The sequence below is a fragment of the Camelus bactrianus genome, chromosome X (assembly GCF_048773025.1).
Source record: "Camelus bactrianus isolate YW-2024 breed Bactrian camel chromosome X, ASM4877302v1, whole genome shotgun sequence".
NCBI lineage: Eukaryota > Metazoa > Chordata > Mammalia > Artiodactyla > Camelidae > Camelus > Camelus bactrianus.
In genome coordinates, this window is record NC_133575.1 from 7,217,742 (window position 1) to 7,229,635 (window position 11,894).

The 11,894-nt window shown below is 42.0% G+C and overlaps 1 non-coding gene across 1 annotated transcript; it reads left to right on the forward strand.

The window, feature by feature from the left end:
- Positions 1-11,564: 11,564 nt before the first annotated feature.
- Positions 11,565-11,637, forward strand: TRNAS-AGA (transfer RNA serine (anticodon AGA)). Its single transcript has one exon. It is a non-coding gene; the product is annotated as a tRNA-Ser (tRNA).
- Positions 11,638-11,894: the final 257 nt, after the last annotated feature.

The following is an 11,894-nucleotide window of genomic DNA, read 5'->3' on the forward strand; positions in this document are numbered from 1 at the left end:
CTGTTGGCCATTTGTATGTCTTCATTGGAGAATTCCTTGTTTGGGTCTTCTGCCCATTTTTGGATTGGGTTGTTTGTTTTTTTCTTATTAAGTTGTATGAGCTGTTTATATATTCTGAAAATTAAGCCCTTGTCAGTTGCATCATTTGCAAATATTTTCTCCCATTCTGTAGGCTTTTGTTTTATTTTACTTATGGTTTCCTTTGCTGTGCAAAAGCTTGTGAGTTTAATTAGGTCTCATTTGTTTATTTTTGCTTTTATTTCTACTGCCTGGGTAGACTGCCCTAGGAGAACATTGCTAAGATTTATGTCAGAAAATGTTTTGCCTGTGTTTTCTTCTGAGAAGTTTATCATGTTTTAGCTTATGTTTAAGTCTTTAAGGCATTTTGAGTTTATTTTTCTGTATGGTATGAGGGAATGTTCTAACTTCATTGATTTACATTCTGCTGTCCAGTTTTCCCAGCACCACTTGCTGAAGAGACTGTCTTTTCTCCATTATATATTCTTGCCTCTTTTGTCTAAGATTAATTGACTGTAGGTTTATGGGTTGTTTCTGGACTCTCTGTTCTGTTCCATTGATCCATATGTTTGTTTTTGTGCCAGTATCATGCTGTTTTCATTACTGTAGCTCTGTAGTACCGTCTGCAGTCTAGGAGGGTTATTCTTCTAGCTTTGTTCTTTTTCTTCAATATTGCTCCCTCCCAGTTTGACAAACAAAGCTTCCTCCAGACATTGTCAGACGTCCCCTGGGGGCAAAACTGCCCCTGGTTGAGGACCACTGCTTTAGACTGCAAAGCTAGCTGAAGCTGGACCTGTGGCTCTGTAAGGGATCTGGAGGGAGGCAGTGTTGCAGGTTTCCCCATCTCCACTATTAAAGTGAAAACTTCCTGGGGGTGTACTTCATCTGTCTCAACTAGTGCTCACAACTGGGTTCAACAAATGTAAAATAAATAAATAAATAAATAAACAAAACAAAAGAAAGCATTCTTACCAAATATAATTTTGATCAGAATCAACTGTTCAGTCAGGTTACACAACTAGATCCCTGCAGTGCTTGTTGGCAAGCACCTGCTTCTGAATCAGAGAAAGACAAGGCTCTACACTGCTCAAGTCTCCCCCAGCTACTAAAAGCAAAGACAGTTCACTGCTTGTCTCCAGAAACAGTGACCTGAGGGGACCTAGAAGGGAGCTCATCGGCAGCCTCTCCATTGACGGCTACAAACAAAAGCTATTTGAAGATCACCCAGAGAGGGGGCCTTCTTCATCCAGTCTGTAAATACTAGGGTTTTTACTGTGGTCTCAGCCTCTCCGCATCATGCACACCCCCTGCAAACAGAGAAAGGAGAGGTGGAAACTTGGGGACATTGCACCCTCATTGGTCACACATAATAAGACTGGCCACTCCAACAAGACCAACGTTGAGATCCAGGCCTTTATTTGACCAAGTAGAGTGGAATGTGAATTTTATATGTATCTTCCAAATCTTATGGTATATTTTTTGACAGTAGAGATGTGTTTTAAGTCAGCATCTAAACTCTATGGTTTTGTAAATCACAGCAATTACTTAATGTATTTTCCCTAATAATGTCCACTTCCAAAAACAGTGCTTCCTGGGAACAAAAGTGAATGAAATGATTCTTTCTCTTTTCCTCCCTCTCTTCCTCCCCTCTTCCCTGCCTTTCTCCTCTTCTCCTTTCTTCTTTGATATTCGTCCCTTCTTATTTGACAGAATTCATTCTGTTTTTGAGGTTAGATTGTTATGGTTTTGCCCACAGACTGCTAAGTTCACAGATGGATTCAGAAAACTGAAACAAATTGCAAATTTACTCATTGGATGAAGGTAGAGTGGTGGGAAGGGAAGCCACAATCAAACACCTGGGTACTAGAAGTGACTGAGTCAATTTCAGCCCAAACCAATCAACCTCCAAATGCATCCAGAAAGTGATGGATTTTCATAGCTATAGGTGTTAGGGAATGGTAGTGGAGATTCATTAAGGTCACTCTTTGTTCTAGTATCTTTTTGTAATGCCTCTATGAAATTCAACATGACTATAAAAGAAAACGAAAAGGCATGAAAGGTACCAAACAATTTTGGAGCACTGTGTAATCCTCTCAGTGACATCACTAGACAAAGGGCCAACAGGCAACATGAAGTGGGGCCATGTTTGCTTTCAATGGCCATCTGGTCCTGGTGGCTCCACATCCTGGTGCTCAGAGCCCTTGCTCTTCTCTCTGTCCAGCTCTCCTTGGGGGCACAGATCTGAGTTTCCTCTCCCCTTTGTTTCATATATTTCCCTTCCTTTTTTTACACATCTCTGTAGTGACCCGTGAAAAATATCGTTGCTCCAGGGACTTCATTTATGTATTTTCAAATCATTCTCCATAAGGGTCTCCTCTGTCTCCCCCCAGGATCCAGGGTTTGCTGCATTTTTCACTTTTCAGATACGCTGCTATGGATTACAAACAGCTAATATCACCTCAGTTTCTTTTACTAGAAGTGAGAGAATCTGCTTCTTCTTATAGATTATATTTTTTAAATGCTGTGGAATTTTTGACTAAGAGAAACAAAACGGTGAAAAGATCAATTTCCAAAGTGTTTCACTTAACACTGCATTATGTGTTGGCGCATCCTTTATTCCTTCCTGCAAAATTTCTTTGAAAATTTTTGTTCGAAAAATTGATGGAAAAACTTTGTTGAAGTTCTGGTATAAGGCAGGCATTACACCGGCATTGTAATTCAGAGATGAGTATAACACTGTCTCTCCTTGAGGGCTTTTTTGACTCCACTTTTTTGTCTATTAGTGGAGTCGGAAATAGAAATATACTTTAGAACCATAGGGAGCTTGAGGGCAGGGACCAGCGAATAAGAGCTCAAGCAGTGTCTGTTAAATATCACGAAAATGATCTTAAACATCAACCTTGTGCGGACCAAAAAATTAATGCCAAATATAAAGAAACTATCAAAATGACCATCTAAAGTTTGGAAAATGAGCCCCAAGGAAACATAAAGGAGACAAAAAAAAAAAACAAACCCAAAATAAAACCAGCAGGAAAGAAAGAAGGTGTTGAAAGATGTTAGACATTTATTTCCTCCAGGCAGAGGATTGGACCTCAGGGTTGCTCTAGTGCTCTCTGAAAGTTCTGTTGGCATGTCCACCGTCACATCCCTAGTTGAAAGTTGAATTATCTGAATTATGATCCTGACCATCTTTAGTGATCAAAAGAAAAGCCTGTTTTTCATTTTTCATTTGGAAGAAATCAGTAGCCTCAAATGTGAATGTATTGGAACACCACAGTTTAGAATGCAGCCATTAGGTTCACAATGACTTGGTCAGTTTACGTGCTTGCGGAAATATTTAATAAGGATTCATTTTCACACCACATATCAGCCTGATTTGGCAGTGATCCCAACCCCTAGATTAATTACCCCACTCATAAAACTAGATGCTCATATCTCCCCACCTTGCTGTTTTGGTTGTATCTCCGTAATTAATTACCCCACTCATAAAACTAGATGCTCATATCTCCCCACCTTGCTGTTTTGGTTGTATCTCCGTAACCTTTCAACATGAGATGAAATTACTGCAGCATTCATAGCCAGTGTGTGGAAAGTCACAGTTTTTGGAGTTCTCATTTCCAGGATCTTGTCATCCCCACAACTTCATATTCTTTTTGGCACATTCTCTTGGATAGGCTTAAAAAATGGGCAGAACAGTTTTTTTTTTTTTTGAAGACTCAAATCCCCAACTTTGTAAGCAAAGAGAAACCATTTCCTTCTAGAAACCTTCAAGAAAAGTGAATCCCTTTCTTTACTTGGAGGCTGCACTTTTATAAATGGCTTGGCCAGATGCCCTTTAAATTAATAGCACACTCAGAAAAGTCTTTTCTGTGGAAGAATATTTCATCACCATCACATGTGACTTAAGAGTTCCCTTTTTTTCTGAAGTATGCATAACTGAATTGCCAAAGAGCCAGATTTGGAGGCGCAGGGTAGGGTGAGAACGGGGCTCTTTCTCCCTTGTCATGGACTGGGGCTGCTGTTCCACAGGGGCCTTTGTCATGCCTGTTGGGTGCTGGATGGTTGGAGCCAGACACCATGTCCAACTCGCGTCCCCTGTGCTGGGGTCTTAGGTCAATTCTGGATGGGTACGTTTTGCTTCATATTTAAGTTCCTTTAGTCTCATTTCTAGGCGTCCAGTTGTACTTGTTTCTTCCAGGCAATCTTTGAGGTAAACACCTGGTGTTTTATGTGAGGAGCTAGAACCCGAGTCTTCTTAATCAGGCTCCGCATTTGGCCTTTGCAGCTGGAAAACATGTTTGCGCGCGTTGCATTTTTCCCATGCAGGAAATCCTCCAGGGAATTCGGGGTCCATGTGGTACCTTTGAAGTACCACAAGCAATTTTCTCTTTCCTACTTTCCTCCGTGTTTTGTTACATTATTTTAATTGATGTATTTTGTCTGATGTATTATATTAGGAGAGCTTGAAGGATGATGTGCTTAGCATACAGTGTCTCTTATGATTAAATTTCTTCACAGAAACCCAATGCCTCAGTTTTCACTTTGCTCACTAGCCCTGGTGCTGGGTTACAACGATGCAAAACAACGCCGAGTGCGCTGTGCAGGAAAATCACTCAAACACCCCATCTCTCACGTTCCTGCCCCAGAGCTGGAAATCCGTAACTCCAATTTGTTTCAAGTTTAGAAACTCTAATATTTATGGACCACATTTCCTCCCCTTTAGAGTCCTCCATGTCCAGTGAAACCTTTGATGATATAAATTTCTGTGTATTTTTTATACACGAATGTTATTTGCGGGTAGAAACAGACCTCTTATTATTTAATTATGGAAGGGCACCCAAGTGCTGATAAAGGTCGCCTAATTAGCATGTAATTAGCATGTAATTAGCATACTTCTTTTACAAGGAAGGTAAAGACAAATACTAATCCTGCTAACCTGCTTTTTATATTGGTTTAAATTTCATATAATGGAAATGCCTTGAAATGTAAAGACAGTGATGTTTTCCTTTCTTGTTTCTGTGTCCATCATGCTTGGAAATAAGAACTGCCCAGAAACAACTGTAGGATTCTCTCTGCTTTGTAACTAGCTCCAGAGAAGAAAAATGAGAAAGGCCCCCTTCCTTTGCCACAAATATTTAACTCCAAGCAATTCACAGAGTCCCTGGAAAGAATCTTAAGAATAAAAACACACATTTATTTAAAACCATCAGATTTTGACCTGAGAGAGAACAGCAAAGAGATACAGCATCAAATACTATTTTAGAAATAATATGTAGAAATGTGAAGAAAAGTAATTCTGTCTTTTTTTTTGCACAAGTGATTCATTATGATTCATTACTCCTTTCTTTTTCCATTTCTTTCTTTCCCTTTAATGTTTAAATTGTGCTTAAATGAACCTAGAAACGTGCATTTCTCGGTAGAAGCTTCAAATAATGAATTTATGATGATCCTCCCCACTGCTTAAGTGGTCAGGGAACCTCTGACCTTTGGAAGGGTAGAATCTTTTTTTTTCCTTTCTTTCTTTCTTTCTTTTTTTTTTTTTTTTTTTTGCTGTGTTAAGTGAAGCACAAACCAGAGGCTCAATCAGTTTATGTTTATTTTATCTCAAGCGTGTCAGGGTTGATTCATCCAACCCAGATTAGGGTGAGAGGCAGAGAATTGCTGAAATTGGAACAAATAAGAGTTGTTTTCAGGCCGAACCATATACAAAATCCATAAAGACTTCTCAGATATATTTTCAGTATAATGAATGAGATTCAGAATTTGGTGCAGTAGGTTGACATGGACCACAGAGCAGAAGGGGTTCTGGAATTCATGAAACGAATCGCATGTGGGTGGTTGTACGGATACTGCGCTAGGAAAGGGCCCCTTTCCAGTTTGTGTTCTAAGAATAAATGCCTCTGGCTCCATGTTTTAGGGTGTAAATCTGTATATTTACGGGGAGTACCAGTCTTATGAGAAAAGGTAAAAGTTGTTTCATTTGCAATTGAAATCCTCTGCTGCACTATTTGCTATAGAAACTATGTCCACTTAGGATCTGATCAGTCGTTTGGTGCCTTTTAAAGGATTTGCTAGAATCAGGTCTTCCACTGGGGACTCTTCTCTGCAGCCCAGAATTAATCATGTCTTGGGTCCCACTGGTCCTCCCAGCTCCTCACCCCGCTTCAGCCCCAGCCTGCCCTTCTGTTTAGTTGTCAAGATGCAGAACCATTCAATGGAGATCTGTAAACATTAGTGGGCAAAGCTGCTGGTCGCAGGCTGAGCGTGTCCGGGAGCTCTCACAAGAGCGAAATAGGGAAGTGAAAGAGTCAGGGTCACTGGTGGGGAGGGAGGAAGGAGGAAGGAAGCCGGTGAGATAGTATGATTCCTGCTGCCTCGAGTTGTGTTTTTGCTGGCAGAACCGCTCTTTCCTCTGCCCTCTGCTGCGGCATCGACCCTGACGCCCTGCCCGGTGTGCCGTTGCTGAGAGACGGCCCCACAGAGGATCTGAGTTCATGTGTTTCCAAGCGTGCTGATGATTTTTAATCAATACATTTGTCTCTGTCTAAAACAATCGTGAAGGTAAAGTGCTTTTGTTCTGCTCAAGAGATAGAAGTCTATTCGTGATTTCACCAAGTACAGTTCAGTTTTTCTATGACTTTAATGAAGCATTCATTAAGATACAGTTATGAAATAACTGAAAGAGATTATCTTTTAAAAAAGTAACTTTCCACCTGGAGCTCTCCTATCTCCTTCCAGGAGATTTGGGAGTCTAGAAAAGCCCATCTCTGCAGGGGTGTGATGGCGAAAATGCAGGGAATAATTGGTTCCATTCATTTTAAAATTCCTTGTAAAACCACGAGAAATTAATTCATAGTCAAAAAGTACCAAAGCCTCAGAGGAAGCCATTGTGTTTTCACAGATATTTGTGGGGTGGAGTCGGGTGGGGAGAGATAACTAGTGATGAGTCGAGTTTTTCTTAGAAAGTTCATTCATGAGAATTTTTTATATCCCCCAGGAATCTCCAAGCCTGGAGAAAGATCACCATCTCAGGACTGACATGTTTTGTCTTATGAACGCAACTCATACAAACAAGTATATATGTGTATATATATATATATGATGTTTGAGTACATTTAAATTTGTGATTCTCAGTCATACTTGTGTATTAGAATCACTTCTGGCAATGATTGAGGCCTAATAGAATTGGCGATACTGATGTAACAAATGGTCCCCAAATCTCATGGCATACTACAGCAAATGCTTACTTCTTGCTCAAGATGTGTCGTCATTGTGGGTCACCCATGGCTCTACTCCCTCTTGTGTTTACTGTGATACCAAGGTGACAGAGTAGCCTCTAGCTGGTATACTACCAGATGTCATGGCAGAGGGAAAAGAGAACCTGGCCAAGTGCCAGCTGGCTCTTCCCACGAGTGCTCAGTTTCACTGGCCAGGGCAAGTCACGTGGCCCAGGTTAACCAGGGGTTCCATGAAGTATGGTTCTCCCCAGGGAGCCTCAGAGAATTTTTGTGAATAATAATACCATCTCTCACAGGGACATTTAAGGAATGCAAATTTCCTTGATTGACTTCAGATCTGTTAAGTAAGAATTTCAGGATGGGGCCCGAGGAACTGTATTTTTAAAAGTTCTCTAGCCAGTATGATGAGTAAGCAAGGTTGGGAAACACTGACTTAGATGAGAAAAGTCTATGTTAGGCCATTGCAGGGATGGTTATCAGTTCCTGCATGTGTTTTCTGAAAAAACAGATGACTGCATGTTTTATTCTTACATAGTCAGATAGTTAAATAATTAGGAGAACTGGGGGTTTTAGAAGATTGCTTTTTTAAAAGTTTCAGATATCCTTTTTTTGTTGAAGTATAGTTGATTTGCAGTGTTGTGTTCATTTCTGGAGTACAGCAAAGTGATTCAGTTATACATATATACTCTTTTTCAGATTCTTTTCCATAGAGTTTATTACAAGATACTGAATATGGTTCCCTGTGCTATACAGTAGGACCTTTTTGTTCAAATATCCTTTTTTGATAGGATAATCTTAATATATAAGTATAAAATAGTCTCAAAGTTGCTGTTTGCTTCATGGAACATTGTGATTTATTTGATGTTAAGAACACCTTCTGGTTATAAAGTATGAAACATTCACGGGTAATGGATGAGATCAGCATATAAATTAAAAAATTGTAACCCAGTGAGGTTCTGCCTGAGAGACCTGGCCTCAAACACACTCAGAGGTGTGTGGTTGGGTTTGGGGCTAACATTACAGTAGTGCTTGCACCCTTGGTGGAGGTGAAATAAATCATGCGTTTGTGGATATCGGAGTGTTGGGTATTGTGAGCTAATGGTAACTACATGAATTCCATTTGGACACTCACTGCAGGTGCACCACCACATGAGCCATGTTAGGACCATGGAAAGAGCTCTGGATTAGAATTTAAATGCCCCTTCAGGGTCAGCCCTGAACACTGTTCTGTGCTGGTTTGTAGGACAGTCTCTCTTTTACTCTGTATATGAGACATTTATGGGGAGGATGGTGGTGGACTCCCCAGTATCCATTCCACCTACTCCATCGGGTAGGAGCTTTCAGTGGGCAGCACTGACTTTCCACTTCAAGCTTCAGTGTGGACCTCTGGGTAGATTAAACCCATCTCAATCCCCGGGACCTCAGTCATTGGTTTAGGTCGCTCAAGCCTAAGTCAATCGGATCAGGGCAATTCCTAACCACAGAGACAGGCTCAGACATTGGCCCATCAGAAGGAAGCTGAAGAGTTTTGCTGATCATCCAGGGAGCTCACTGGTCTGGTATAAATGAGCTGTCAACGTATCTGGGGGGATGTTTGCCCACCTGCTCCTGACTCGGCTGTCGGAGATGACCGGAACCTTCTTTCACAGCTTTGTCAGCCTCAGAGACACTGGCCTCTTGCTTGTGGTTCCAAAGCAGGCAGGAAGGCACTCTGCTGGCCTGCTCCTGCTCACTGCACAGACCTGGAGTGACTTGCTAATATATACTGAGGTTGGCTCATGTTCCCGATTCTTCTCGTTCTGCTATGAGACAGTAGGGGTGAGGAGCAGTGATTAGTCCTCGAATTACTTGCACTGGCTTGTTTTTGATACCCACAGCTTTTTTGGGAGGGAGGAGAGGAGGGAGGGTGACTAGAAAGGCTCTTAGACAGTATGGAGCTAGCTCCTTAATCTGATAAAGCAGCAAACCAACGCCTGAGAGATGAAATGTCTCACTCCAAATGACTATAGAGCTAAGTAATTCTAGATCTTATGCTCATCTGTGCATTCTGATTCTTTAGCTACTCTCGTTAGGAGATGCCATACACCGAGAGCCCTCCGGTCTGGGGCACCATCGCCCCTTATCTGAACTACTCCAGTGGCCTCTTAACCGCCATCTCCATGTCTACCAAAATGCCCCTGATTCATTTGGGCGGAGCCTGATATGTCAACATTAGTCTCATTCCCTTGGATGTCTACTTGGTACCAGCATCCTGACCACTATGACCAAACTTTGCAGCAAATTCTGGCCCAATTCATTGATCACTCTTTCCTTGTTTTCTCTGGGACTAGATAGGTCCCATGAGTTCAAACACCCAGAGGCGATGATGTCCATCTCTGTGTACTATTCTGTCATTCCATTTCATGGTGAGGTCAGTCATTCTCAAATCATCACTTGGTTCTCCTCAAAGACCCAAGTTATTCATAAGGTTATAAATAGCCTGATACTTATAAGATACCATACATAGATATCTTAGCTTACTTAACCTTATTGATTTTAATTTTATTAAATTTTTATTTCTTTTTTTTTTTTTGGAGGGGAGGAGGTAATTAGGTTTTATTTATTTATTTATTTAATGGAGGGATGGGATTGAACCCAGGACCTCATGCATGCTAAGCACACACTCTACCACTGACCTATACCTTCCCCCTGCCTTACTGATTTTTAGAGTCAAGATAATTGGCACTCAGATAGCTCCTGGTGAGTAAACAAAGTGTGGCTTTATCCAAGCTTATGACACTTTGGGGACATTCAATTCCATGTTGTATAGACCAACGGTCTCCAACTTAGGATGATGCTGTCCCCCAGGGGATATTTGGAGTCTGGAGACGTTTTTCATTGTCATGACTGTTGGGGAGGTACTCGTAGCATCTAGTAGACAGAGGCCAAGGATGCTGCTAAACATCTTTCAGTGTATAGGTCCATCCCCCACAACAAAGAATTACTTGTGCAGCTCAACATGTCAGCAGTGCCGGGGCTGGCAAACCCTGGTGTAGATCGTGTGATTTTGATGCTGGTAGATCCTAGCATAATGTAGAGGCACTTATTTTCCTTTCCTGATGTTATTAAGTATGAAAAAAGGACTCTTTCAGTCAACTTCTTTGGTAGAAAATACAAATCTCTATGCTGGTAGGAAGAAGGATGAGAGATATGGAAAGGAGCAGAGTGGAAAGGCATTTTATAATTTGTAGAAGACAAACACCATTGAATTAGGGACCTGGTAATTCCCCTTCCTCCATGGAAATTAAAGCAGTCAGTTGCTCCAAGAAGCTGCTTCTGGAGGGACAGGGAGAGAAGCCGGCCAGTAGCCTCAGGCTCCTGATCTTTAACTTCTTGGAAGCTGCAAATGGCTACAAACCAGTGTGGCCTCAAAATCAATGGCAAAAATCCTCATGTCACGTGCACCCCAGCTGAAAAATAGGGTCATTCTGCAGGATAACATGTCTGGGATTTTTTTTCCTGAAGCCCCTTTAAGGTTTCCATAGGCAACAGTGATCCTCTCTGTTTGAGGTCTTCCTGAAACCCAGCGACTCAGCTTCTCTCTGGATGTTTCTGTAGGTACTTTTATGGGTTAGAAGAGAGAAATGTGGCTCAACACAGGCAAGCAGAAAGAGCGTGAAAGTTTGGCGGCAGAGATGGGGTAAAAGGGTGGGAATCAGGGATGTCATTGCTGGAAGTGCGGGATTGTCAGAAGTGTCCTGGACCAGGCCCTGAGGGCACTGGGGAGGGGCAGTGAAGCTGGCAGCAGGAATGATGACACATTCTTCGTCTTGCAGGAAACTGAAGGGCTTCTGCTGCCCAGGCAACTGCAGGCAGGGCATCTTGTCAGATCCTGTGAAACGTAAACACTCAAGCAGCTGAAACCAATGTGGCTTTGTTCATGGTGGAAAGGAGCGCTTTCAGGGAGCTTCTAAGGAGAAGGCGTGGAGGTGGGGAGAAGGCTGGAGGGACCAGGACCTGAGCGCTCGCTGTCAACTGGCTGGAGCAGGGGAACATGTTCTGAGAGCTGGGAGCACAGGTGGTTTGGGGCAGCTGATCAGCCTGCCATCCCTTTCAGAAATGCTCAGCCTTTTGGACTTTTTTTTTTGGCCATTCGTATTTCTTCCGTTGTGCTATGATAGTTTTTGAGTTAAACACGAGAAGTCATCATTGTTAAGCAATTAACAGCATTTTTAAGCAATTAACTTTGCATCTTTGTTCCTGACAGAGTCCTTTGGCACATAATAGGTGCCTATTAAGTGTTGAGTGAAAGAAAGCACCTTGTGGTGGGGAGGGTATAGCTCAGTGGTAAAGCGTGTGCTTAGAATGCATGAGGTCCTAGGTTCAATCCCCAGTATCTCCGTTAAATAAATAAATACCTAATAATGCCCCCCCCAAAACAAAACAAAAACCATCTTGTTGGAGATTAATTCAGCACCTTGGATCGCACCTTACAACCAGAGCGGGAGTAGTGCAACCCAGAAGTAGAGCAGAGGGGTTCATTCAGCGAAGCCAGGACAGAAGACACACCAGCTAGGCGGCAGGTCCTCAAGATGAAGGGACAAATCACAGTGTCTTGTGTCCTTTAGAATCTGACAGTCATCACAGATTTTAACAATA